The sequence below is a fragment of the Saccostrea echinata genome, unplaced genomic scaffold (genome assembly GCF_033153115.1).
Source record: "Saccostrea echinata isolate AGI-Se365-2 ecotype Australia unplaced genomic scaffold, CSIRO_AGI_Sech_v1 ptg000033l, whole genome shotgun sequence".
NCBI lineage: Eukaryota > Metazoa > Mollusca > Bivalvia > Ostreida > Ostreidae > Saccostrea > Saccostrea echinata.
In genome coordinates this window covers 31,245,690-31,272,435 of record NW_026889782.1, presented here as the reverse complement: position 1 = coordinate 31,272,435, position 26,746 = coordinate 31,245,690, and the positions used below count along the sequence as shown (strand labels likewise).

The following is a 26,746-nucleotide window of genomic DNA, read 5'->3' as shown; positions in this document are numbered from 1 at the left end:
CTTAATGGCTGCTTAAAGACTGTCTATCTACTTATAATCATTGCATTAGGTAGTTTGAAATGCCGTGATGGTACCTTAATGATGGCGAAAATAATAATTCAAGATGGTTTAAGGGTGCTTAATGGTAACTGAAAGATGACCTTTAAGCACCTGTAAGCCTTCCTCAAGCAAAGCTTAAAGGAAGTAATTCATCCTCTGGATTTTGCAGACTAACTTTACCTTAAAACATTGTCTAAAAAATGTGAGATCTTGTTTGCTCTCTGGCAATTGCGATTTTATCATTTGGCATGGATTTATAATACGCATGCATAAAGGAAAATTTTTTTTTTTTCATATTGCTATTTAACACGACGTTTAACAAAGCGAGCATGAAGAAAAAAAATATATATATATATATGGCTAACATTTTGTATTTAATAGTCAGTATTTTTTTATTTATAATTTTAAGTAAATTTTTAGTAATTTAAAAGTGTTATTGTTTTTTAATTAAATTGAGCAAAAACAGTATTCATCCTGGAATTCCGCGAGTATTGAAAATGCGTATAGTTCTTACTGTGTATTATACCGCACAGTTACTTGGTTTTATGTATGTTATAAGATATTGAATGTTGAAAATTTCCAGTAGCTCAAAAGTCCATTAAAAATCGGGACAGAGCAAATACTGACCTGAAAACATCAAAGGTATAAGTTCAGGTGGAATTGTACTGGTATACTGCTTTACTGCATCACAGGTGTCTCCTTTTCTCCTTTTCATTAGTAATTATAATTCATCAGATATATTCCGTGCTTTATCATCATAATGGTTTCCTTTATATCACTGCCATTACTGTCCAAATACCAATAGTAACTGTACTTCAGCTACACCTCAAAAACATCATAACACTCTTAGTGGGTCTTTATCATCATGCAATCTGTCCTTCATATAAATGCCATTACTACGTGTGGTGCCAAAGACATATAAACATTATGTAACGCACTTATTGATGCTTTATCATGATAAGAGTTTCCCTTATTACAATCTTATATCTAAGACTTGCTTGGATGCCAAAGACAAGTCATAAACATTCTGTAACATACGGAATGAGGCTTAATCATTATAAGAATCTCCTTTATATCACTGACACCAGTAACTGGTGAATATCAAGGACACGTAATGAAAATGTTTTGAAACAAATAGTGGAGTTTGATAAAAAAAAAAAATTAATTCCCTTATACATTATTGCCAGAAGGATCAACACACAACAATCAAGCATGTTTAACTCTCTCTCTCTCTCTCTCTCTCTCTCTCTCTCTCTCTCTCTCCTTTTGAAAGCAAAGCAGCACACCTCGTCACAAACCACAACCCTTGGGTCACGTAGATAACCTTCCAAATAAAATTTTATATAGCTTTTTTTTTTTTTAAATAAATAATCAAGTACGTTCGAGTACGAAGAAAGATGACACTGATTTAAATTATATATAACGTTTAAAAATATCAATTATCACAAATGATTGTTTGTCAAAGTAATTTTGTGAAAAAGGTAAAAATAACGAACAGTGATCGATCTAAAAAAAAATCTACAAACAATTCAAATCTGTGAACAGGCACATAAAACACAATAGCCCGGAAACTACAGGGGTGGAATAGGGTGCCTAGGAGGAGTAAGCATCTCCCGTTTACGCAGCTATGTTAAGGCTTCCCGAAGCTTTAAAATGCGCTCTAAACATAATATGTCATTGCGAGGTCGGTTTTGGTTTTAATTTATAAGTAATGAACTTTAGTACTTCCAATTAAGGGGTTTCTTCGGCTATATATTAACATATTTGTTATGATATCACATGACTTTGTTGATAACGTGAAGGACATATATAAATTTTTGAAGAGTTTCATATAAATCGCTTCGGCGCAGCTGATTAACACATTAATTATTGACATTTTCTTATATAAATAAACTCATCGTATCCTTGTGTATCCGAAGTATGCTTGGGAAAAGTCATAGTATTACTTGGGCACAAAATATTTCCTGAGAAATTCAACTTACCTAACTTACCTACAAATTTGAGGGTATTTCCACACAATATCGTAATCTGTATTAAACAAAGCCAACACACATTTTTCCAAAGCAAGATTCAGTTAGAGAACAACCTCTTGTTAAAGAGTTCCACAAAAATTCTCAGATTAATCCTCATTAATCACCTGCGCCGGACTCTATTATACACACAAAATAAATTCTACCTCCAACCACGGGTATAAAACAGAGTACGTTTCAAAAGTATATTTTTCATAAGCATTTTGAACATGCCGAATTTCAATCAAGGGTAGGTAAGCGGTGTATTTTTAAAATATTCAGACATACAAGATTTAAAAAACATTTAACGACCCGTGAATTTTGCAGTAGTTATCTAGCATTTTACATGCAGTTTAAAATAAAGTGTAAAGTTCTGACACTCTCCCAGTCATAACACCTCAAGTTTGCAGTGACTTGACGTCATTTTCCATTTTGACGTCATACTCTGGTAGTTCAGAGATGTGAAAGCACAGAGTGCACTGTGATATTCTACGGGAAGCCTTAACCTACCTCCGTACCGCTCATACCTGCTATGAGCCCTATCTATTGATCTGTAAGACGGAACATTCGCAGCACAGTTAAGGCTGCAAAAAGGGGGCAGAGCCTAATTTTTACGGGAAATATTAACTATGACATCATACAAAACCACCAATGATTAAAAGTACTACAGAATCAAATGATTTGCTATTTTAAACTGTACGAGACTATCAAACTACATCAAAACTTACTAAAACATGCTGTTTTGTCTTTAGTTAAATCCCACATAGCAAGGTGTAGACAAGTCCCTGATCGCAATGCACTTGTCGATGTGACGTCATTTCGTAAAACTTGACGCAGTTTGTATGCAGTGAGAGGCGGATCAAGTAATATTTTCATGACGAAAAATGTATTCTATGATTAAATAAAATACTATTTGCCGATATTTAAGAGGCCATTAACTTAATTGCAATCTTTTCTTTATGATTTTATTCATATATTTTCCGTACATTTCCTATTTAATTGATACTGCCATATATTTGTATGCGAGTACATCGGAGGGTAATGTAAGAGTCTTAATAAATCGATCTAGTGCAAGGTCATGCACCCAATGGATCATAGTAAGCTTTTACAAATAAACTCTAGACGTATTAAGGTATCTGAAAAGTGCTGCGATCCTGGTGAAATCTTGAAAATGAATTAATTTTACCTATATTTAATGCCGTTGACCTTCAAAAAATACAGCATGCGGTCATTCAAATATGATTTTAACAATGAAATAGCAGAATCCCTATAGGATCGCAGCACTTTTCTGAAACTACAATGCGTGTTGAAAATATTTATAAACTAAACTTAGAATTTTAACTTCGTTATGCCCTTGCACTAGTGAAATTTATAGGTGACCTCAATACTGCAAGTATATGTGCTAAAATCACATGACTGCCGCATCACGTGACAAGTCTTAATATAAAATCTTATCGTCCTCAATATCTAGTTGTTAACCATAATTACATTTGTCCGATATAAATAAAGTACTAAAAAGAATCGCCGTCCTGATTAAGAAATATATTTTTAATCACAAAAATTGCCGATATTTCCACTGCGCACCTTAACTGTACTGCGTTCCGTAAAGAACTATATATTGTTTTGGCCATTTTAGGCCCCTATTCAGAAAATATTTATATTTACTATGGCGATGATATGGCAAGTGTGTTACTAAAAATATATTTTAATTTGTTCAGGCATTCCGTTGCCAAGGAAGCCGTGGTCAAAAACAAGTACCTTCAGACCTTAAAATCTGGCATCTATTGTCATTTAACCAATCTTTAATTTTGATACCAATTACCTAGAAAATATATTTTAAATTAATCAGACATTCCTATGCCATGGAAACCGTCTTAAAAAACGTATTTCTTCATACCTGAAAATCTGGCTTTAATTGACATTTAACAAATCTTTAATTTTGGTAACATCTATAATATCTTCAGTAAATGTCCATATTAATACTTCGCTATATGCTAAGGTGACTGTATTACAAAGAAAAAAATAAATTGATAAACCATTCCGTTGCCATGGACTTCATCTTTAAACAAGAGGCCCAAGGGCCTTAACGGTCACCTGAGTATGATAAAACAATTTCAAGGATGCATAGAGTATAAAATGAACTGAAAGGTGAAGCTTTGTTGCCCAAAAGCAAGAAAAATAGGGTGATCATGATCAACAAAATAATTGGTCTTAATATTCATTAACAGTTCATAAATTAGATTCTAATCTGTTCCCCATTTATCACTATCACTATACAGTATATTAACAAATTATCAATGCTTCTGTACTATTTTAATCCCTTGTTGAAATCTCTTACATTGGCATCTCTTGGTCTTTGATGAATATTTAATAAGACAAGTTATTTTTGTCTCATTTTTATTTATCTACTACTTACAAGTCTATCTGATCATTAAAACTATGAAAGTACTTTTTGTATTATACAATTAAAGTTTTTGCAAAATTCTCTTATTCTATTTACCTTTCAAGTACATTATTTACAGTGATAAATTATCAAAAGTAAATGGTAAAGGGGAATAACTCCTCTCAGTAGAATACAAACTAATAGAGCCCTGGCCAGGACCAGAACACTTGACCAAATGGTCCAGATGTTCAAAAATCTGGTAAAAATTCCCTTCCTTATAAAAACTTTTACTCTGTTTGCCTCAGATATGCCCAGGTGCGGAGAAGATTTTTAAATAAATAATGCATTTTTACTACAGATTCGCTATATTATCAATAGAGCCCCCCCCCAACCCCCCACCCCCAAAACACCAGATCTTCTGACCCTGGGACCATATGTTTGCTCATCATCACTTTGTTTATCTGCTTAACACTAAGGAGCAAACAGGATTATTTAATAGAATTAATGCATTTTCACTAAATTATCAAGAGCCCCACCCTCACACCAGCACATCTGACCCAGGGGTCATGAAATTCACTCCTCGGGAAGAAACACACTTGCTCATCATAACTATACACTTAGCTTCTTTGCTTTTTTAACCAGAAGAAGAAAAGAATATTTTCAAAGAAATTTTGCTTTTCACTTTATAATCAATAGAAGCCCCCCCCCCCCCCCCTTCACCAGAACCCTTAAACCTGGGGTCATAAAATTCACAATTTTGGGAAGAGGCATCCTTGTGTATCATAACAATGTACTTTAGCCTGTTTAAGCAATACCCAGGGGCAGAGAAGATTTTCAAAGAAATAATTCACCTTCACTATAGGATCTATATAGCCCCGCCCTAGCACCAGAACTCCTGTCCCCAGGGCCATGAATTTCACAATTTTGGAAGAGGCATCCTTGCTTATCATAACAATGTACTTAGTTTGTTTAAATAATACCCAGGTGCAGAGAAAAAGATTTTTAAAGAATTAAAACATTTCACTTTATAATCAATAGAGCCCCGCCCTAACACCAGAACCCCTGATCCAGGGGCCATGAATTTCACAATTTTGAAAGAGGCATCCTTGATTATCATAACTATGTATTTAATATGTTTCAATAATACCCAGGAGTAGAGAAGAAGATTTTCAAAGGATTAATGCATTTTCACTATATAATCAATAGAGCCCCGCCCTAACACCAGAACCCCTGACCCAGGGGCCATGAAATTCACTATTTTGAAAGAGGCACTCTTGCTCATCATAACTATGTACTTAGTTACTGAATTTAATACCCAGGAGCAGAGAAGAAGATTTTCAAAAGATTAATGCATTTTCACTATATAATCAATAGAGCCCCGCCCTAACACCAGAACCCCTGACCCAGGGGCCATGAATTTCACAATTTTGGAAGAGGCGCTCTTGCTCATCCTAACTGTGTACTTAGTTAGTTTATTTAATAACCAGGAGCAGAGAAGAAGATTTTCAATGAATTAATGCATTTTCACTATATAATCAATAGAGCCCCGCCCTAACACCAGAACCCCTGCCCCTGGGGTCATGAATTTCACAATTTTGAAAGAGGCACTCTTACTCATTATAACTATATACTTAGTTAGTTTATTTAATACCCAGGAGCAGAGAAGAAGATTTTCAATGAATTAATGCATTTTCACTATATAATCAATAGAGCCCCACCCTAACACCAGAACCCCTGCCCCTGGGGCCATGAATTTCACAATTTTGATAGAGGTACTCTTACTCATCATTACTATATACTTAGTTAGTTTATTTAATACCCAGGAGCAGAGAAGAAGATTTCCAAAGAACTAATGCATTTTCACTATATAATCAATAGAGCCCCGCCCTAACACCAGAACCCCTGCCCCTGGGGCCATGAATTTCACAATTTTGGAAGAGTCACTCTTACTCATCATAACTATATACTTAGTTAGTTTATTTAATACCCAGGAGCAGAGAAGAAGATTTTCAAAGAAATAATGCACTTTCACTATATGATCTATATAGCCCCGCCCTAGCACCAGAACCCCTGACCCTGGGGCCATGAATTTCACAATTTTGGTAGAGAACTCAATGCTTATCACAATGATGCCAACAGTTTGACTACTTGATGTCCAGGAGTAAAGAAGAAGATTTTTAAAGATTGCATTAATTTTGGTGGTTTTAGCCCCACCCCTCAGGCCCCAGGGGGGCAGGGACCATGAAATTCACAATTTTTGTTCCCCTTCACCCATAGATGCTATATGCCAAATTTAGTAGAAATTGGTTGAGCGGTTTCAGAGAAGAAGCTAAAAATGTTCAAATGTTAACGCACGACGCACGACGCACGACGCACGCCGACAGACAAAAACGGATAGCAATAGGTCACCTGAGTGACTCAGGTGACTTAAAAACGTATACTTTCAGACCTGAAAATGTAGCTTCTTATGTCATTTAACAGATGTATAATTGTGGTAGCATCTATGATTTCTTCCGTAAATATCTATATTATTTATACTGTGGGATATGTTAAGGTGAATGTATTGCTAAGGAAATATATATTAAATTGATCAGACATTCCGTTGCCATGGAAACCATCTTTTAAAAAAAGTATACCTTCAAACTTGAAAATCTAGAATCTCTTGTTATCTAACCAAACTTTGATTGTCATAAAAACATCTTCTTCTTTTTTTTCTTTTTTTTTGATAATAATAATAATAATGATAATTATTATTATTATTATTATTATTATTATTATTATTAGCTTTCACAAGTGTACAAAGCAAAATTGTTATATATATATAAATATATAAACACTTATACATAATTATACACAATGAATTTCTTAATACTTTTGTTCTTACAGCAGTACAAAATTTACTTGTAACCGTGAAAGTTATTTTTTTAAATGGGGGGGGGGGTCAGCAGTGGTAGAAAAATGCATATATAGATATTGACAATCAAATAACAACTAAATATTCCATTACAGTTCGTCATAAAAATAGACAAGATTGTTCAAAGTGCATCACAGATTTTTTGCCAATGCCTTTCATATTCCATATATCTACAGCTTTGTAACAGCAAAACCTTTTCTATAAAAATTCTGTATATGATCCTCTTCAGTAGAATATCAATATTTAATTTTGGAACACTTTTATATTTATTAGCAAAAATAAATTGTTTTACAATAAGTATTATTAAGTTTTGTAATTTGCATATATATTCTTGTTTTCATATTTACCAAAAGGTATAGCTAGTCTGTCAAAACTACAATGAATATCTAATTTTTCCAAAATCCATTCTTCAATGCTACACCATAATTCTGTTACTTTGAAACATTCAACAAATAAGTGATCAATTGTTTCTATGTCACTTGAACAAAAAGTATATGCTGGTGAATCAATCAACTTCAATCTAAAAAGATAATAATTTGTTGGGATAATTCTATGTAATATTTGAAATTGAAGCCAGTGAAATTTAGATTCCTGAGTGATTTTGAAAGGAAGTTCAAATATTTTATGCCAATCTGCTTCAGCAAAGAAAACATTAATTTCCTTGCATTTTAAGAGAGAACTGATAGGCTCTCTCTTTTTATTGATAAATATGTTGTACATATCCTTACACCCTTTTTTGTTTCTATAGAATATAAAAATAGAATTTGGATTATTTGGTCCAATAGTCTTTAACCTTTTAATTTCCTCTATTCTTGCATACTTCAGTCTTTCTAATACAGCTCTCTTAAGACCATTATATTCAACAAAATTTGTTTTCACTTTTGAATTTACTATGGTATCAAAACTTAAAAAAATTACTATCATTATCAAAAGGGTCATGTAAAAAGACAAAGCCTTCATCAAAATAGCTTTTCCAGAAAAAAGATTGTCTGTTAATCATTATGTATGGGTTATTCCATATGTGTTCTGATAACACCTGTCTGTTTTCTTGGTGTATATTTATAAGTCTTACCCAGGAACTAATGACTTCTTTCCAAAAATCATTTGTTAATTTCTTTGTTAAATTTAGAATGTAATCTGTGCCCCTTATCCACAGGCTTTCAATGTCTGTTCTTAGTTCAACTTCAAACAGCTTTATCCATTTTGCATCTGAGTGAATAAGTCTTCTAACCCAACTTGATTTTAGAGCAGAAATGAATTCTGTGTAATCTATCATTTTCATACCTCCATATTTATAGTCCTGAACTATAACATTTATCTTTATCTTATGTATTTTACTATTCCATAGAAAATGAAACAACTCTGTCTCAAATATTTTTAGAAATTCAGATTAAGGATTTGGTAGGGTGAGAATCAGATGATTTAGTTTAGGTATAATTAAAGTTTTAATTACTGTTAATCTACCAATTGGGGTACGTTTCCTCATACTCCAACTGCATAACAGTGTTTTGACATCATTTAATTTTGTCATGTAATTTAATTCAAGATTTTCCTCCAAATTGACTGAAAATTTTATTCTTATAGATCACAATTTGAATTATCCCAATCAAGCTTCCACCGAGAATGGTGAAAAAATTCCTTTGAAAATTTCTTACTTCCAATCCAAACCATTTTTGTTTTTAGGAAGTTAATCTTTAACCCTGAAGTAATTGCAAAACAATCTAGTTCTCGAAGAATACCATCCATAGATGTAGGTGAACCATCTGAAATAAGAGAGGTATCATCAGCATATTGTGAAAGTTTATACTCTTCACCCTCAATTGTTATGCCTTTAATGTCTTTATTATTTCGAATTAAAATTCCAAGTATTTCTGCACATAGCAAAAAGAGATATGGTGAAACTGGGTCGCCTTGTCTACAGCCTCTTTGAGGAAATATATAGTCTGAAACAACACCATTTTGTATTACACTTGATTTAATATCATTGTAGAAAGTTTCAATCCATTTTTAATAGAGGGTCCAAAGTTGAAAAAGTCCAATGTTTGATATATAAATTTCCATGAGATTGTATCAAAAGCCTTTTCAAAGTCAATTAGCATTAGTAAACCAGGTATTTGATTATGTTCTGTATAATGCATCAAATCATATATCAGTCTAATATTCTCCCCTATAAATCTTGCCTTTTATAAATCCAGTTTGGTCTCTGTTAATTAGTTTATCTAATTCTGTTTTCATTCGTTCAGCAATACAACCTGAAGCTAATTTATAAGCTACATTTAAAGGATTAATAGGCCGCCAATTTTTTAAAAATTGTTTTGGTTTTCCTGATTTTGGAATACAGGTTATGATTCCCAGTTTATTTGACTCTGTAAATTGTAATAAATCATTTGAATTGTTTATTGTAATTAAAGTGCCCATATCCTTCCAGAAAAATTTTTAAAAACTCGCAAGTAAATCCATCAGGGCCTGGACTTTTATCATTTTTCATTTGTTTTAGGAAATGTAGAACTTAAAAATTTGTTACCGGTCCTTCAAGGCTGATTGATTCCTCTTCACTTAACTTAGGAATATCTTTTATATTTTTTCAATCTTTCATGAATATTTTCTGATTCTACATTTTCCCTTTTTTTATACAAACTTTCATAAAAAGCCTTTGTCTCCTCTAAAATATTTTTTTGAGTAGAAGCAACTGATCCATCATCTCTTTCTATTTTTGGTATTTGCTTACTAACATAGTTTCTTGATTCCAAACTAATAAAATATTTTGATGGTTTTTCTCCTTCCTCAATCCACTTGACCTTTGACCTAATACATTGCCCTTTGAACCTTATTTTTCTTATTTCTTCGATCCTTGTGCGCATGCCCAACATGTAAGACACACATTCCTGGCAGACGAAAAGTTATTGCCAAAAATCTGAAAATTAGTTAAATTCCGAAATTTAAAATGCAGTGATAGTAATTAAGATATTCTTTTGTGTGCTATGTGCGGATTTAAGTAATTTGTAGAAGGAAATAGATAGTTGCTAAACTCCTCGGTAAGTCAGTGGCATTGTTAAACGGTGAGCGATACTCATCCTCCCCCAAATACGTATATAGTGTCATTTATACTCGTGTCCTCACAATGTCGGATATCTCTATTAAAAAAAAAAAAAAAAAAAAAAAAAAAACCTGGGCTGGACAAAATAGACAATACGGATGAACTGTCAATGGAGCAAGATGAACAAATTAAACAGAAAACTGAAGATTTTCAACTGAGAGAAATTATGCAGGGCATTATCAGTATACAAACAACGCTAGCAAATTTCATGTTACGACTCGATGGTCAAGGTAAGCATTTTGATGACATTACAAAAGAAATTAGAGCAAAAAACTGTATGCAAGAGAGGCTAGAGAATGTCCAGGAGCAGGCCAACGACACTATCTACCTTGTAACAGAGTTGCAGGACAATCAGAAAAAAAATGGAGCGGGAATTAAACACACTCAGAGATTACGTGTTTAAACTTGAATATCGTGTGAATACGCAAAATAGCCAGATTATCGATCTAAAATCAAGATCAATGGAGAACAAAACTATTATAAGTGGATTGGAAGAAAAAAGACTTGAGAGAAAGTCCCCGGAAAATCTTGCCAATATCCTTAGAAACGTTTTCATCTCGGAAATGGGGATGGAGGAGGCAACAGTAAACGAATTCCAAATAAACAAGCTTTTCCGCGTGGGAGAATATGATGTGCAAAGAAAGTTCCCGAGACCAGTATGTGTAAAATTCACTGATAAGACTAAAAAAGACCTTGTAATGAAAAATATAAAAGTTTGAAATGAAAAAAAGTCAGATATTAGAATCGCACAACAGCAGCCAGAGGAGATCCGGGAAAGGAGAAAGCAACTCTACAAAATCCAAAGAAAGTATGCAGAACGTAACATCGAATCAAAAATTAAGGGGGATAAACTCGTATTTACTCAAAGTAACTCAATTTACCGGGAAAAAGTTGGACCTTTGCCTAGTGCAGACGAAGTGATTACAAATGTCGTGATCAATATTGTCTTTAGTACAGGAAAGTCAATAGACGATAACGGGAATCGGTTCATAGCACATTCAACGCATATCGACTCCTACAAACAGATCAAGAAATCACTGGTGGAAATCATGCGTATCGAGACCGTACCAAGTGCGAGTCACAATATTTACGATTACCGTTTCACAAGCAGTGATGGAGTAATGCTGGAAGGTTCAAATGACGATGGAGAGCATGGAGCCGGTAGGTTGTTATTAAAATCACTGGCCGACAACGAAATTAACAGTGCACTTATAGTTGTGTCACGATGGCACGGAAATAACATCGAACCCCGTCGTTTCTCGCATATTAATGAAGCGGGCCTCAGTGCGGCAAAGAAGTTACCAGTCTCAGTCTGATATAACTTAAAAACAAGCATAACAAGTGATTTCCAAACATTAATATAGTGAGCCACTGTTCTGAACCATTGTTAAACTAACATTGGGTGTGTTTTTCAAATATTCCGGAATATTTCTTTTCTACCCAATGATTCCGGCTTTTTTTTTTTAAATATACCATTTCCTGTTTTTGTTTTCGCAACTATTATCTTTTCGTCTCAAATTGCCTGCAACATATGTAAATATAAACTTTCACTTAAATACCACATTAAAAAGGGGGAGGGGGATCTATGTACATAGTCTCCATATTATCAAATAACTAAACAATATCTAGTTGATACAAAATAGTCAAGTCGTGATTTGTATTACCAGAGTTTTCTCTGCCACTGTTTATGTTATTAAATTTTAATCACAAATTTCTATGCTAACATCTTTATCTCTCTTAAATAGAAAAGTCTTTGTGCATAATATTCTCTACGACCGTTAGCATCTTTATTTTCTATAAATGTGCTTATTGGTAAGTTATTCTTATAACTTAGAGAGTTTTTGGCAAAATTTTTGCTCTAAAATAATCAACAACAACAAAAGGCATGTCTTCTCAGACAGTTCCAATATTATATGGTATGTTTTTTATTCCCTTTCTAACATCTTTTTTACATATATTTGTTTTGACAACTGGGGGCCAGCATTATTTTATCAACATTCAAACATTTATGGAACAGAATAAGGAAAATGACATAAAAATACTGACAGTAAACTGCCAAGGCCTGGGTGATATAAATAAAAGAAGTGATGTTTTTAAAAATTTAAAGGCTAAGAAATATAATGTGTATTTTCTCCAAGATACACATTTTGTGGAGAAAGATGAGAACATGATAAGAACCCAGTTGGGATATAAAGCTTTTTTTTAGTTCATTTAAATCCAATTCAAGAGGAGTTGCTATCCTATTTAATAATAATTGTGAATTGAAAATATGCAATGAGTTTAAAGATGATGAGGGAAATTATCTCATTTTACATGTTCTCATTGAAGACTTACCTTTTTTACTGATAAATATTTATGGTCCAAATTGTGGTAGACCAATTTTTTTTTAAGTTTATCTCACAAAATAGAGGAGGTAAACTCTTCCCCACACATTGTTATAGGGGGTGACTTTAATTTAATTTTTGACAAAGAGTTAGATTCAATGAAGTATAAAAATTTAAACAGTCCAAAATCAAGACTTGAAGTTTTAAGTCTTATGGATGCTTTCAACCTGAAGGATGTATATCGAGAAAATAATTCAAACTTAAAAAGATTTACATGGAGACGGAAAAAACCAATCAAACAAGCTAGGCTTGACTTTTTCTTAAAATCAGAATCTTTGTTCACTATGGTCCCTTTTGTAACTTACGAGAACAGTTATCGTTCCGATCACTCACCAGTTGTGTTAAGTTGTAAATTGAATGAGTTTTTTTTTAGGAAGAGGATTCTGGAAATTTAATAACTCTTTGTTAACTGATAATGAATTTGTTGAATAAATAAAATGTAAGATTGAAGAGGTCAAAGTTCAGTATGCTTGCCCTGTTTACAATATGGAAAGACTTAGCTGTCTAGATAATGATGTTATTCAATTTACTATTAGTGATCAACTTTTTCTCGATATTTTACTAATGGAAATAAGAGGAAAGTCAATCTCATATTCCACTTATGAAAAAAAGAAAACAATTGAAAGAGAAAAACAATTAGAAAAAGAAATATTTGAATTAGAACAAAATTTAACAGAACAGTCAATGAATGAACTTGAAGAAAAACAAACAGAAATAGAAGATAAAAACACTTCTTAATTTTGATACAGTCTCCAATCCCTTCGTTTCCGATTTTTTGTTTAAATTTAAATTTTATAGTAAAATTAAAACAAATATTAATTTTAACGAGAACTAGTTTTTGAAGGGGGGTGGGGATGAGTCATTACAAGGAATCAATTTGTCCGTCTGACCATTGGTCTGTCCATCAATGCTGTCGTTTCCGACAATAACTTGTAACTGAGAAACAGTAAAAGGTTATATTCTATATATAGGATTAGCTCTATCTTTGATTCGATGTCTTTTCAACAAATGAAACGTCATGGCAAAAACATTGACTAATTTGTGTTGAATTCATACTTTATAATGAAAAAATGGATTCACGTGCTTCACTAAACGTGAAGGTGACTAATGACTATAACCCATGGTCATATATAAAATTCAAGTCACTGACAGAAATAATATGTTAAATGCAATTAACTTGTTTATATATGTTATCATTTAAAAGAGGATATCAATAAGACTCAATCAGCATTATATTACAATATGAACATCATAATACTGTGCATAGTATAATCATATTTGAAGTGCAGAAATAACTAGTCAGACATAAAGTCATTTTAAATACTTTTCAAAATGAATTAAATGTATCAGATATAGGTTAAAATCACGCCTTAAACGATTGAGGGGCAGTATGAAAACCATTTATCCTTCTGTATTCAATAATTCAGAAGTGAGAAAAGAATTAGATTACTGGTCCCTGCTGACAAAGTAGTTAACAACATTGCCTTTGTTTGTAAGGCCCATTATAAAAACTGTATTTTAGAGGAACTGGGATTTAATTCTACAAGTGGTAATCCAACTTTTACCCATACCTCCCTTTCTAAGGAGGAAATTTTTCAAAATCATATATCAGTTTTGAATATTTTAATATTCCCAACAACTAAAATGAATTTGAATTACCATATCTATATTGGATTCCGACAATTCATAAAAATCCTTACAAACAAAGGTACATACCGGGATCCAGTAAATGTTCTACCAAGCCTCTTTCTTTACTCCTCACTAAGATATTAACAGTAGTGAAGGAGAAACTTCAAGAGTACTGTGCAACAATATATTCGAGAAGTGGTGAAAATCAGATGTGGATACTAAAAAATTCAAAGGAACTTTTGGAACATTTGAAATCACAAAATTTTACCAAAATTAACATCATAAAAACTTACGACTTTTAAACTTTATATACAACTATTCCCCACGATAAATTAAAGTCCAGACTTTCTGACATCGTTGACAGCTGCTTTTTCAATAAAAATGGAACTCGTAAATTTTCTTACCTTGTCATTGGTCATTTGCAAAATTACAAAATGTCAAAAAACAATCTGATTGTACACACAAGTACTCTGAAATTGACATTAAAAAGATGCTCGAGTTTCTGATTGACAGTATCTCTGTTGTTTTTTGAGACCAGGTCTTCCAACAATGGAATTCCCATGGGTACTAATTGCGTACAGTTATTAGCAGACCTATTTTTGTATTCATATGAAGCAGACTTTGTTCAGAATCGTTTACGAGAAAAGAGGAAAACACTTGCTATGGCCTTCAACTCGACAGTTAGATATATTGACGACGTATTGTCAATTAACAATGGTTATTTCCAATCTTATGTCGACACGATATATCCCGCTGAGCTTGGCTTGAGATAAAAGATACCACAGAGTCTGACACATCTGTTTCATATCTGGATATTTTATTAAAAAAGACGTTAATGGTAATCTAACAACCAAGCTTTATGATAAACGTGATGACTTTAACTTTTCAATCGTCAACTTCCCTTACTTATGCAGCAACATACCCTTATCACCTACATACTGGGTTTATAGCTCTCAGTTGATTCGATACGCAAGAGCATGCTCTACGTGTGAACAATTTCTAAAACGAGGTAAGTTATTGACAAACAAGTTGATGAAGCAAGAATATCAGCAGTTTCGTTTAAAGTCATCATTTCGTAACTTCTATGGTCGATACAATGACCTTGTCAGCAAATACAATCTATCATTAAGTCAAATGCTGACTGACTTTTTTCATACTAATTGTTATGCCATTATTTACATACTGAATTATCGACGGATTTTTCCGTTATTTCCCGATCATGACAAGGAGCACACGGCGGGTGTGCCCGGTCGGCAGGGGATCCTCACTCCTCCATGGCATGATCCCACCTCTGATGTCTTAGAGGTAGCTATTTCTTTCAACATTCTTGGGGAAGTACCCTCAGGACCATTTTTATCCAACATTTGACCATAGGACGACTGTTTTTCAGACATTTTGTTAAATTCCTTTCTAATGTACAAGTCTTCGTTTTTAAGTTAATATTGATACAAGTACATTTACCAAAGACCTATTAGAAATAAGACAAAACGATTTCAGAAATATTTATTTTCTTTCTTTTGATGGTATCTAAAACGTTGTTGTTAGAGATACCTGGTGCAATAACAGATTAGAAATTTTCTATACAAATAGGTAGTTCAACAAAAGAAAGGCAAGATTTTAATCTTTATACTAGTCTTATTGTATAAGATTCTTTATTTTGTCTTTTTTTCAGATGGCAAAAAGGAGTTGTGCTTATGCCATCGATGATGCAAGCTGAACTCGAGGCACATTACGAAGGGCAAACAATTCAGATGATATGGTAAGCAAGAGATTGTTCAGGCACCGAAAATATTGTACATCTCAATCAAAATATGATTGGTCAACTCAAGACAAAGTTTGGTTTTCTCGACCAATTGACCAGGATAACATTCAGTAGCTCAAAGTCTATTTCATTGAAAAATTGTCCTCTCCTTTATTGCAAAATAATTTTGAGATTAATGCAGATGACGTGGAGTTACGCAATATTTCAACTTGTTCAAGTGCCGCATACAATGCTAAGCATTTCTGGCAGATACCTTGGACTGTCGCTATCATTAACACACTTAAAGACGAGGCATGCTATTTTGAATTTAATCCTATAAATAACGGGTAGCAAGTGCAGATTTTTTTAAGAGAATCAGTAGAACTGTTAGTTGATTTTAACTTCAGTACCAGTTTTGCAGCTCGATTCTGTAATAACTGTAATCGTTTGATGATATATTCGGCAAACCGTATATCAAACTGTTGGCGTAATCCAGATGACTTATTACAGGAGACTGTACAAGTTGTTTACATGAGTCGTCAGTTAGGTATTGCCGAAAATATCTGATGTAGTAAGGATTCCAAAAAAATTTGTTACATTTTTCACTTACAAATATCCCAAAGCTTAAATTTTCATCAAAGTAGCATCCGAGATATTTTAATAAACGGAAGTGCATTAAAATCTGCGCCAACTGGATCTGGTAGAAGACACTGATAACATTTGTTGACTCCCGAACAAAAAAAATCCGTTTTACTTGGATTAAGTTTAAGTCTGTTCAAATTCATCTAATCATTAGTTTCCAATAGAACGGTCTACAAATTTTGTAATACGCGATGATCATTTTCTTGGGCCTATGGGTTAAAACTGTCACACACGGAGTGGTCTCCGCAAAACCAAGTAGCGGGTCTTCATAATATTCGATGAAATTTTGTAATGTACTAGCGTAGAATGTATAAAGAACTGGACCGCATATACAGCCTTGTGGAACAGAGAAGTCTAATTGTCTAGGTTACGATTTTGACGTATCTCTATGTACTTCGGCTGTCCTAGTGGAAAGATACGCAGCACTGTTAAGGCGTACTTCGAAGAAATCAACAGAATATAAACGTGCATAAATACATACCTTTTTAAATGAATTTTAATTTTGTAAAGTTACTATATTATCTTATGACTTTAACATTCTTTGAAATAACAGTGTATACCCCGCTCTGTACTGAATTTGGTTTGGTCACGTTATTTGATAGTCACGTGATAAATGCATATAATGTGTACTGTATGTAGGTCACAAACAAATTTCAATATCGCAATGGCATACCCTAGTTAAAATTAAAAATTAAAGTAATAGATTGTTTCTACATAACTTGTCGTTTATGGAAAGTGCTGCTGCTTTAAATAGAATTCGCATTTTATTAGTTTAAATTTCAAGTTATCTTGCTAATGTCGAAATATGTGTGACCTTTACCAAGCATTTTATATATTTATTAAGTTATGCTATCGATTTCAGGAAAGCAGCAGCACTTTTCAAGTTAAGGAATATGTCCATTATGTGTTTTCAAAAAATGGTCAAGATCTATTAAGTGTATGCCCTTGCGAAAAGCCGATTTAATGAGGCACCTCGGCGTGAAAGATGCACACCCTGTAGACAAAAACACGGTAGAATTAATTCAACACATTTTCTTGATATTTTTTTAAATAATGGCACTAAACAAACGTTTCAGATTTGTATTAATAGTCTACCTAAGATTTTCAAATAATATTCTGTTTAATAATAAAATGCATTTTTCACTGTGAAAAAATTACTTGATCCGCCTCTCACTGCACATAAAATGCGTCAAACTTTACCATGATGACGTCATGTCGACAAGTGCATTGCGATCAGTGACTTGTTTATATCTTGCTGTGTGGGATTTAACTAGAGACAAAAATGAATTCAGTGGTAAGTATTGATGTAGTTCATTACTCTTATGCAGCTTAGATTCGCAAATTATTTCATTTTCTGTTATTGTGAGGAATTGCTATATTTGTGTGATGTCACAGTAAACTTTTCCCGTATAAATTAGCCCCCGCCCCCTTTATGCAGCCTTAACAGAGCTGCGTATGTTTTAAACCATTGAAGTACTGAATCTATATATATTATAATCTATATATTATTTTTGAAATAGTATAGATTAATTAATAATTCATGTGGAATGGAAAATCTCTAAAAATGTGTCAGAAATGAATTTTAGAAACCTGAAAAGTAAACATTAAAAACATCAAAATATGAATATCCAATTCTCTCAGCCTTGACCAAGGGAGCACAGTTAAAAAAAACAGTTGATTAAAGCTCAAAATAGGTTGCAATGGTGACTCTACATGCTAAGAAAAAATATAAAGAATTTATTCTCTTATTCGCTGTTCTGTGGTTACCTTTCTTTAAATACAGTACACATTCATTTCTGGTAACTTACAGCTGAATTATAAATTAAAAAGGTGATGACTTAAGCTTTTCAATTCTCAAGTTCCTTTATTTGAGTTGGAAACAGTATTTCACTATCATCTGCATATAATTTTTATGTCTACAAACTCGTCTTTGTATCGGGCTTCAGCTTGTTGATTCTTTCGTCCATTGCAATAAAACTTGAATACAAAGAAAACAAATTTAGTTGTCTTTTTGTTAATTTTTTGTAGACCATAATTTATCTGTTCCCCTGTCACCAAATTATGGCAATATTTTCTCGTTATGTCTGAATTTATTTTATCTTATAATCTAGGAAAGAGTCGGTTTATCTGTAAGATGAGAAATGGGTTTATCTCAACAATATTTGCTAAAAAGAATACTTTAAGAGCAAAATGCTTCACTCATCTTGTACAAATTCCTGTATCTCTTTTATTAATACAAGGAACCTATCAAAGTAATTAATATTTATTCACAAATACGTAAGAACTATCATCTATTTTTGAGACATTTTTGGGGAGCCGTGGGGTAAGTGGTATATTCTTTAAATTTTGAATGTTTCATTATTTCTGGTAAATACAAAAAGCAATTTCTCTGAAATTCTCGCTTTTTCATTCTTTCTTGGAAAATTATAAAAAAAAAAAAAAAAAAAAAAAAAAAACTTTCCAAAATTTTCTTTTTTTATTGCGGTATTTGATATTCCTTTTATAAAAACGATGTTCTATTAAAGCGCCTTTTAATCAACGAAGGTTTTATAAATTGTTAAATAGATATAAACTTTTGCTGTCATGAATGTCACAAATAGCTGAGTAATCCATATGAAAGACAAAGATACAAGGAGGAACAATGACAGATATAGCAAAATCGTTTTATTGTTATAATGAAATATATGAAGATAACGAACAGTATTCAAGCTCAAAAGTCCATTATATAATACAAAATAGGAGCAGAGCAAACACGGACCTCCAAACATCAGAGGTGGGATCAGGTGCCATGGAGGAGTGAGCATCCCCTGCCGACCGGTCACACCCGCCGTGTGCTCCTTGTCATGATCGGGAAATAACGGAAAAATCCGTCGACAATTCAGTGTGTAAATAATGGCCTAACAATTAGTATGAAAAACGTCAGTCAGCATTTGACTCAATGGTAAATTGTATTTGCTTACAAGGTCATTGTATCGACCATAGAACTTACGAAATGATGACTTTAACCGAGACAGCTGATATTCTTGTTTCATCAACTTATTTGCCAATAATTTACCTCGTTTTAGAAATTGTACATACGTAGAGCATGCTCTTGCGTAACGAATCAACTGAGAGATATATACCCCGTATGCAGGTGATGAAGGTATATTGCTGCATAAGTAAGGGAAGTTGACGATTGAAAAGTTAAAGTCATCACGTTTATCATTAAGCTTGGTTGTTAGATTACCATTAACGTCTTTTTCAAGTAAAATATCCAAATATGAAACAGATGTGTCAGACTCTGTGGTATCTTTTATCTCAAGTTCACCAGGACATATCGTATCACCAGGACATATCGTATCGACATAAGAGTGAAAATAGCCATTGTTAATTGACAATACGTCGTCGATATATCTAACTGTCGAGTTGAACGCCACAGCAAGTGTTTTTTTTTTCTTTTCACGTACAAGATTTTGGACAAATTCTGCTTCATATGAATACAAAAAAAGGTCTGCTAATAATGGGGCGCAATTGGTACCCATAGAAATTCCAATAGATTGTTGGAAAACTTGGTCTCCAAAAACCACATAGATATTGTCAATCAGAAACTCAAGCATCTTTTTAATGTCAACTTCAGAGTACTTGTGTGTACAATCAGAATGTTTTTTAACAAAATAATTTTGCAAATGACCAATGACAAGGTAAGTAAATTTACGAGATTCAATTTTATTGAAAAAGCAGCTGTCAATGATATCAAAAAGTCTGCACTTTAATTTATCGTGGGGAATGGTTGTGTCTAAAGTGACAAGTCGTAAGTTTTTAAGCTGTTGATTTTGGTAAAATCTTGTGATTTCAAATTTTCCAAAAGTTGCTTGGTATTTTTAAGTATCCACATCTGATTTACACCACTTCTCGAATATATTGTTGCACAGTTCTCTTGAAGTTTTTTCTCCACTACTGTTAATATCTTAATGAGGAGTAAAGAAAGAGGCTTGGTTAAACATTTACTGGAACCCGCTATGTACCTTTGTTTGTAAGGATTTTTATGAAGTTTCGGAATCCAATATAAATATGGTAATTCAAATTCATGTTGGTTGTTTTGAATATTAAAAATATTCAAAACTGACATATGATTTTGATATAAATGTTCTCTTTTCATCTAGAATTGGAATTAAAATTCAACTGCTACTGACAATTCTTTTTCTTTTCATTTTTTACAAAACCTAAGTCTATGAATGCTTGCTTCAGTGTAATGATGGATTAATCTAGACCATTTTTTTTGGTTAATTATGGATGAGGAAGGGAGAGTTACACAGGGTAGCAATGAAAAACAAATATCTGTTTCAAGTTATTCATGCACCCTTTTCATTTCAAACTAAATAGTTCAAATTATCATGATATAGTCTTTTGTATTTTCATAATTGCTCAGTTGATCAATGTATCCTGAATTTTTCTTCAACAATTTAATCATTCGATACACTATACCGTAGTTGACAATCACCAAATACATTTAATGAGTCATCAAAGTTCGGTCTCTGCAATTTGTTCTAAAAATACTACGTCTTATAACCTCTCTCTCCTTGTACTGTACGAGGGCTGTTAGAAAAGTTCGCGGACAAGTTCTATGGTGAGCGCGCTATTTCCATGAAACCGATTAAACTCTCCAGATAAAAACTTTACCTATTTTCCAATATATATACAAAGATTTGGTGTTTTCCGGTGATCCTTAAAAAATATACAGCTATATTAGTTTGATAAAACATGCTTCACGGAGCATGCTACTTTTTTGCACGTTTACATTACATAGACTTTTTATTGAAATCAAAAATTGCACAGTTGTAGAGCAGAAAGCATTATGATATTTTACCTGTCGCTACAGTATTCATGAAACGTCACTTGCCGAAATTTTGAATTAAATTGGAGGGTGTATGACTGTTTTATAGCCATTTATAAATAATCAAGGCGTAAAAGCAAAGCCAAGAATGCGAACGTCATGGAACGTCACGGAGCCCCGAACTACTAAAAAATTATGTGTGCAGACTGGAAAATGTCTAAAATAAACTAAAATGCTTCTAGATGCTGCTGGAAATTGCCTACACGTACAAAGGACAAAAGTATTCAAAATGTAGTAGCTTTATAAGAATGGAAGGATTAACATTTTTAATGATCAACTTCATCGATACCTCAATACCCCACTTATCGCATGGACGTTGCGGCTATGGATTTTGCATTGTGTCCATACCTGACCTCTTAACTGCGTAGACTATTATTTTAAGATCTCACTAATGTCCGAAACAGCACAAAAGGCATTACAGAAGAAAAGTAACATGTCTTGACATAGATATTTAACTTTTCAGTAGAAAAAAGACAAGAAAATTCGAAAGAAATGAAACATATTTAGAACTATGAAAAAGCTTAACGGATTTGAAATCTGATTGTCACGTCACTTAACGTTAAGTTAATGCTCCGTGAATCCTATGACCGCATAGTAAAAATTGTTGTAAATTTTCAAAATTTTAGTAAATGGACCTGATTTTTTACATACTAATAAACAAAAGATAGGAATTTAATCAGACATAAGTCATACTTCACAGTACACAATAAACTTTCCGTAAAACAATGTGTCCGCGAACTTTTCTAACAACCCTCGTATAAGTTATGATAATTGTAACAATTCATGATGAACTTGTGTTCAAATCAACTGAATATTATTTATACAATAAAATATGTTCAAACTAAACTAAACCTTGTGTAAGTACTAAGTAATAAATAAGTAGTTTAACAGACACCCCATAACCCCGAAATAGTATGTAATTTATACCTTTACGTGTAGTAGAAAGTACGAAATTAATAACACTGCCATTTGTTGGAATGGAAAAAGGGGAAGTGATGTGGATGGCTGTAACATTGCAGAAATATTCAATGTTTCAAAGACATTATAAAGAACGTTTCATTTTTTTTTTTATTTTGGATATTTTTTTTAAGAATGATACCTCTTCTTAAGAACTTTAATGTAACATACGCAATGCGAATAATGGTTGAGGAATGATTATTAAGAAAATCCTACATTTAAAAAAATTCATAAGTTTATACACACACAGTTCTTAAAGAAGTTCGTGTACTGATGAATCAAGTTTTACTACTTCTCTGTTGAAATCTTTTTTTTTTTTTTTTTTTTTTTTTTTTCCAGAAAATTTTTCTATTCCTCATTTTTTTTTACATGCGTTCCAGCTATCAAAGATACGATGAAGTTAAAAAAAGTTTGGGGGTGGGGGATAAGGCAGGTTCAAGTCAGAGTTTCAGAGAATCTACCTAATTCATTTACATACCGTAAAATCAGTAACGTTGTTACGTGTAGAGTCCAAATATTGTAACTTTTAAAGAAGACATTGTAGGTATGTTTGTAAATAACATAAATCAAATTTAGAGACTGTACCGATTTGTTATACGTAACGTACGTTCGTTGTACTGCTTAAATGGACTATTGAGCTAACTGTTCGTTACTTTATTTTTCATGAGGGTGAAGAAAGAGAAGATTTGGGTTGATAATAGCAAACTATATAGCAGATATTTGAAAATGCATTTATTGATTTAAACAGCAAGTAAGGATAGATAAAGAACGAAATCTTTCCTAACATATACTCGTCGATCTAGACAAATGTACATACATATAGAAAATGAAGTTTTTTTATTTATCTGTTGATAAGTATTTCTCTTCAAATATAATTTTGTTTATAATTTCAAAATATACCTCCTTCTTCTTAACTTTTTCGATTTGTTTGCTTTTCTTATGTGTGATTTTCAATTTTTTTTTTTTTTTCAATTGTACAGGTCTTCCAACTGGAAGTGACCCAAAATACACCAAAAATGATGTAAATATAACCACCATCAAGGTATCTGTATCGAAGACTCGCCCTATAATAAAGATCTGATTTTATAGAATAAGCTTTCCTTTAGTGTCAAACAACCATTTATAAACTTGTTAATCAAATTGCCTGCCTTCAACATGTAAAATGTGATTAAGAATACTTTGAATGACTGTAGAGAAACAAAGAATTGGCAAATCATTCACATAAAAACAATTACTTGCACGTGTACTTTGTAACATCTCTTTAGGGCCGCACTGAATGTTTTTATACTCTATTTGAGAAGGGGGGGGGGGTATGGGCTTAGGCTCTGCACTATATTTTCAAGTATCTGCTAGACTTCGAAGGAAACAAACTTGCGTGTCTCGCCGGATGGCTTTTTTGTTTTTGGTTTGTTTGTTTGTTTGTTTTTTATTGTGCTAAAAGGTTTATAAGGAATTGCTTTTGCTTTACAGACCTACAAAAGAAAACTAATCAAAAGTTTGTTTCAAAGAAGACTGCTCAGTCAAACTTTTTTGTGCATTTTTTGCTAAGAATATAAAGAAAAAGTTAATATGTAGATCAATCTATAAATTGAGAGAAAAGGTATTCAAATAATACATATGTTTAATTTTTAAATACACTTATAAAACAAAGAGGTTTCAAACACTTTGCTACTCGAAAACATGACAGTTAAAAATGTGAAAGATCTGCTTAACAATTAGCATGCCTAATCTCTCTCTCTCTCTCTCTCTCTCTCTCTCTCTCTGCTTATTGATAGTCACATATTTAACCTATTACTTACCCAAGGTTCCGGTAGCTGGTCCTCCAAGAAAGAGTCTGTAGTTGTCTGATTCATCAAAAACAGAAAACTTATGATAATGTTCATTCAAAGTTGTGCCATTTCGTAATGTAATAGAGACGTAGAGGGATGAGTTTCTTCCCTTGGTAAGCTGGTGAATTACATCATTTCCTTCAACATATGTCTATAAGGTTATGTAAAGCATTCATATAGCAAAATATGTTTATTTTAGGATTATTGTTGCACAAAATATTAACCAGGATATGTTATATGTGTTAGTGAGTGAAAATCGTTTAAGCTCTTAAAATTTTAAGGGGTGTATATGATAAGTATATCATGAATTATGATAATTTAAATTTAACATAGCTAAATAAATGTGCATTCCTTGAGAAATGAATACATGGAAACAAATGAACATTGCAATGGGAATAGCATAAGCTTACAACAGATGTAAATAAGTATCTACCTATCCAATATGAGTCATTAGGGTGCCCGAAACCTCTCTTGTAGTTCACCCACGTTTTGTTAAAACTCACTGATCCACTCACCCGTTTCTGGATTGCCTAGCGGTTATCGACAAAAATAAAACAAAGCGGTAAAGTTCTATAGATATAATATGAAGTCCACTGTATTTCTCTGATAATTGTTTTCCTATGTTGTTTCATACGAAAATTTTCCTATATTGTTTCATACGAAAAAACTACTAGTAATTCAAAGAAATTCAGAGAGAGAGAGAGAGAGAGAGAGAGAGAGAAGGAGATCTTACGGTCCACCCTCCACCTTCGGATATTATATCACAGGACACGTCTATCCTGCTCTCATTACCAAAGGGGTTTACTCTAAATACACCAGACTGCCGGAGTCCAAGTATATAGAGGTCCTTACAATCTTTAATTTCTTTTAATTCTGTATGAAAAAAAGCCATTTAATTATAAAACAAATTCTAACTATACAGACTGGATATGAGTTTGAGTAACGAGAATGTCTTCTGTAAAATTGAATATAACATTCCATAGTCAAGTTCTTTCTATCACATCCATTTGAAACCACAAGTGAAAATAACATTTTCACAATAATAGTCTATTTATTGTCCTTATATAAACAAGCGCAAACGATTCCTGGCTCTGGAAATTCGCCCAATTCAGTGCCGTATTTTCTGGGGGGACAGTAGGCGTGCAAAGGCCATAGTGACGTCACAAACGACGCCCTCAAATAACGTTGTGAGCAATAGTTGCAGCGGCGGATCCAGCTGTGTTTCTAAGCGGGAAAAACGTTAAGTAAGCCTTTCGGCGAATGGATTATTATCGATTTCGACCGGATTTAATGTCTTACACACTACAAAATAAAGGCAGGGAATTTATAGCTTGTATTCCGGGGATATATATTTTTCAACCGCTGTCTAATTTATTCAATAATGGAATATAAAAGTAAATAATGAAAACTTTCAGTAGTGTTGATTGATTGATTGTATCTTGTTCTATGTCCAATTCGAGAATTTTTAACTCATATAGGGACGTCACCATATACAGGTGAAGGGCTTCGACCTTTGACCTTTGATTGGCACTCAGGGCCATTGAGCAGTGAGGGATCTTTATCGTGACAAGACAACGCATTCCGTGACACGGGACCTCGGTTTTTAAGGTATCATTCGAAGGACCAGCAACTTTCACTTCAAAGTGCCGAGCGCTTGGCCAAGGAAATCTTGCTACCTATTTTTTTTTTATCGACTTAGGCCAGTCGCGGCCGAGATTCGAACTCCCGACCTTCCGATCACGGAGCAAGCACTATATCGACTGAGCTACCGTGACCTTATTTCAGTAGTGAATATGGATTGATATTCAAGTGAATTGTAACGCTGACTTTCTTAAAGTTCTGACTTTATGCGAAGCGTGTACATGCTAAATAGCATATGTTGAACTGGCCGTTCAAATTTTCAAAGCATGCTAGACATCGTCATTATGAAATATCTTCAAAAGTAGATCAGAGGTCAAGTTGAAAACCATGATCATAAAGATGGACGGGCAGACAGAAATGTTAATAGAAAGACGTCTGGAAAGTGATCCCTAAGTGTTGGTTTTTTCTCTGCAGGCGACACACATTTTTATGCCCCCGGATCGAAAGATCCAGGGGGTATATTGTTTTTGTCCTGTCTGTCTGTTTGTCTGTTTATCTGTTTGTCTGTTTGTCCATTTGTCTGTTTGTTTGTCTGTCTGTCTGTTGTCAACTTTAACCTTGCCCATAACTTTTGATTGGTTGGAGCTATGACTTTCATATTTCACATG

At 33.1% G+C, this 26,746-nt stretch overlaps 1 protein-coding gene across 1 annotated transcript in view; it reads right to left on the bottom strand.

The window, feature by feature from the left end:
- The window catches only part of LOC133199157 (techylectin-5B-like), a 141,617-nt gene extending 116,985 nt beyond the window's left edge, over positions 1 to 24,632 (bottom strand). Inside the window, exon 1 of the mRNA XM_061335020.1 lies at positions 24,468 to 24,632. The gene's annotated coding sequence lies outside the window, so the exon portion shown is untranslated. The remainder of the gene's footprint in view (positions 1 to 24,467) is intronic.
- Between the last annotated feature and the right edge of the window lie 2,114 nt (positions 24,633 to 26,746).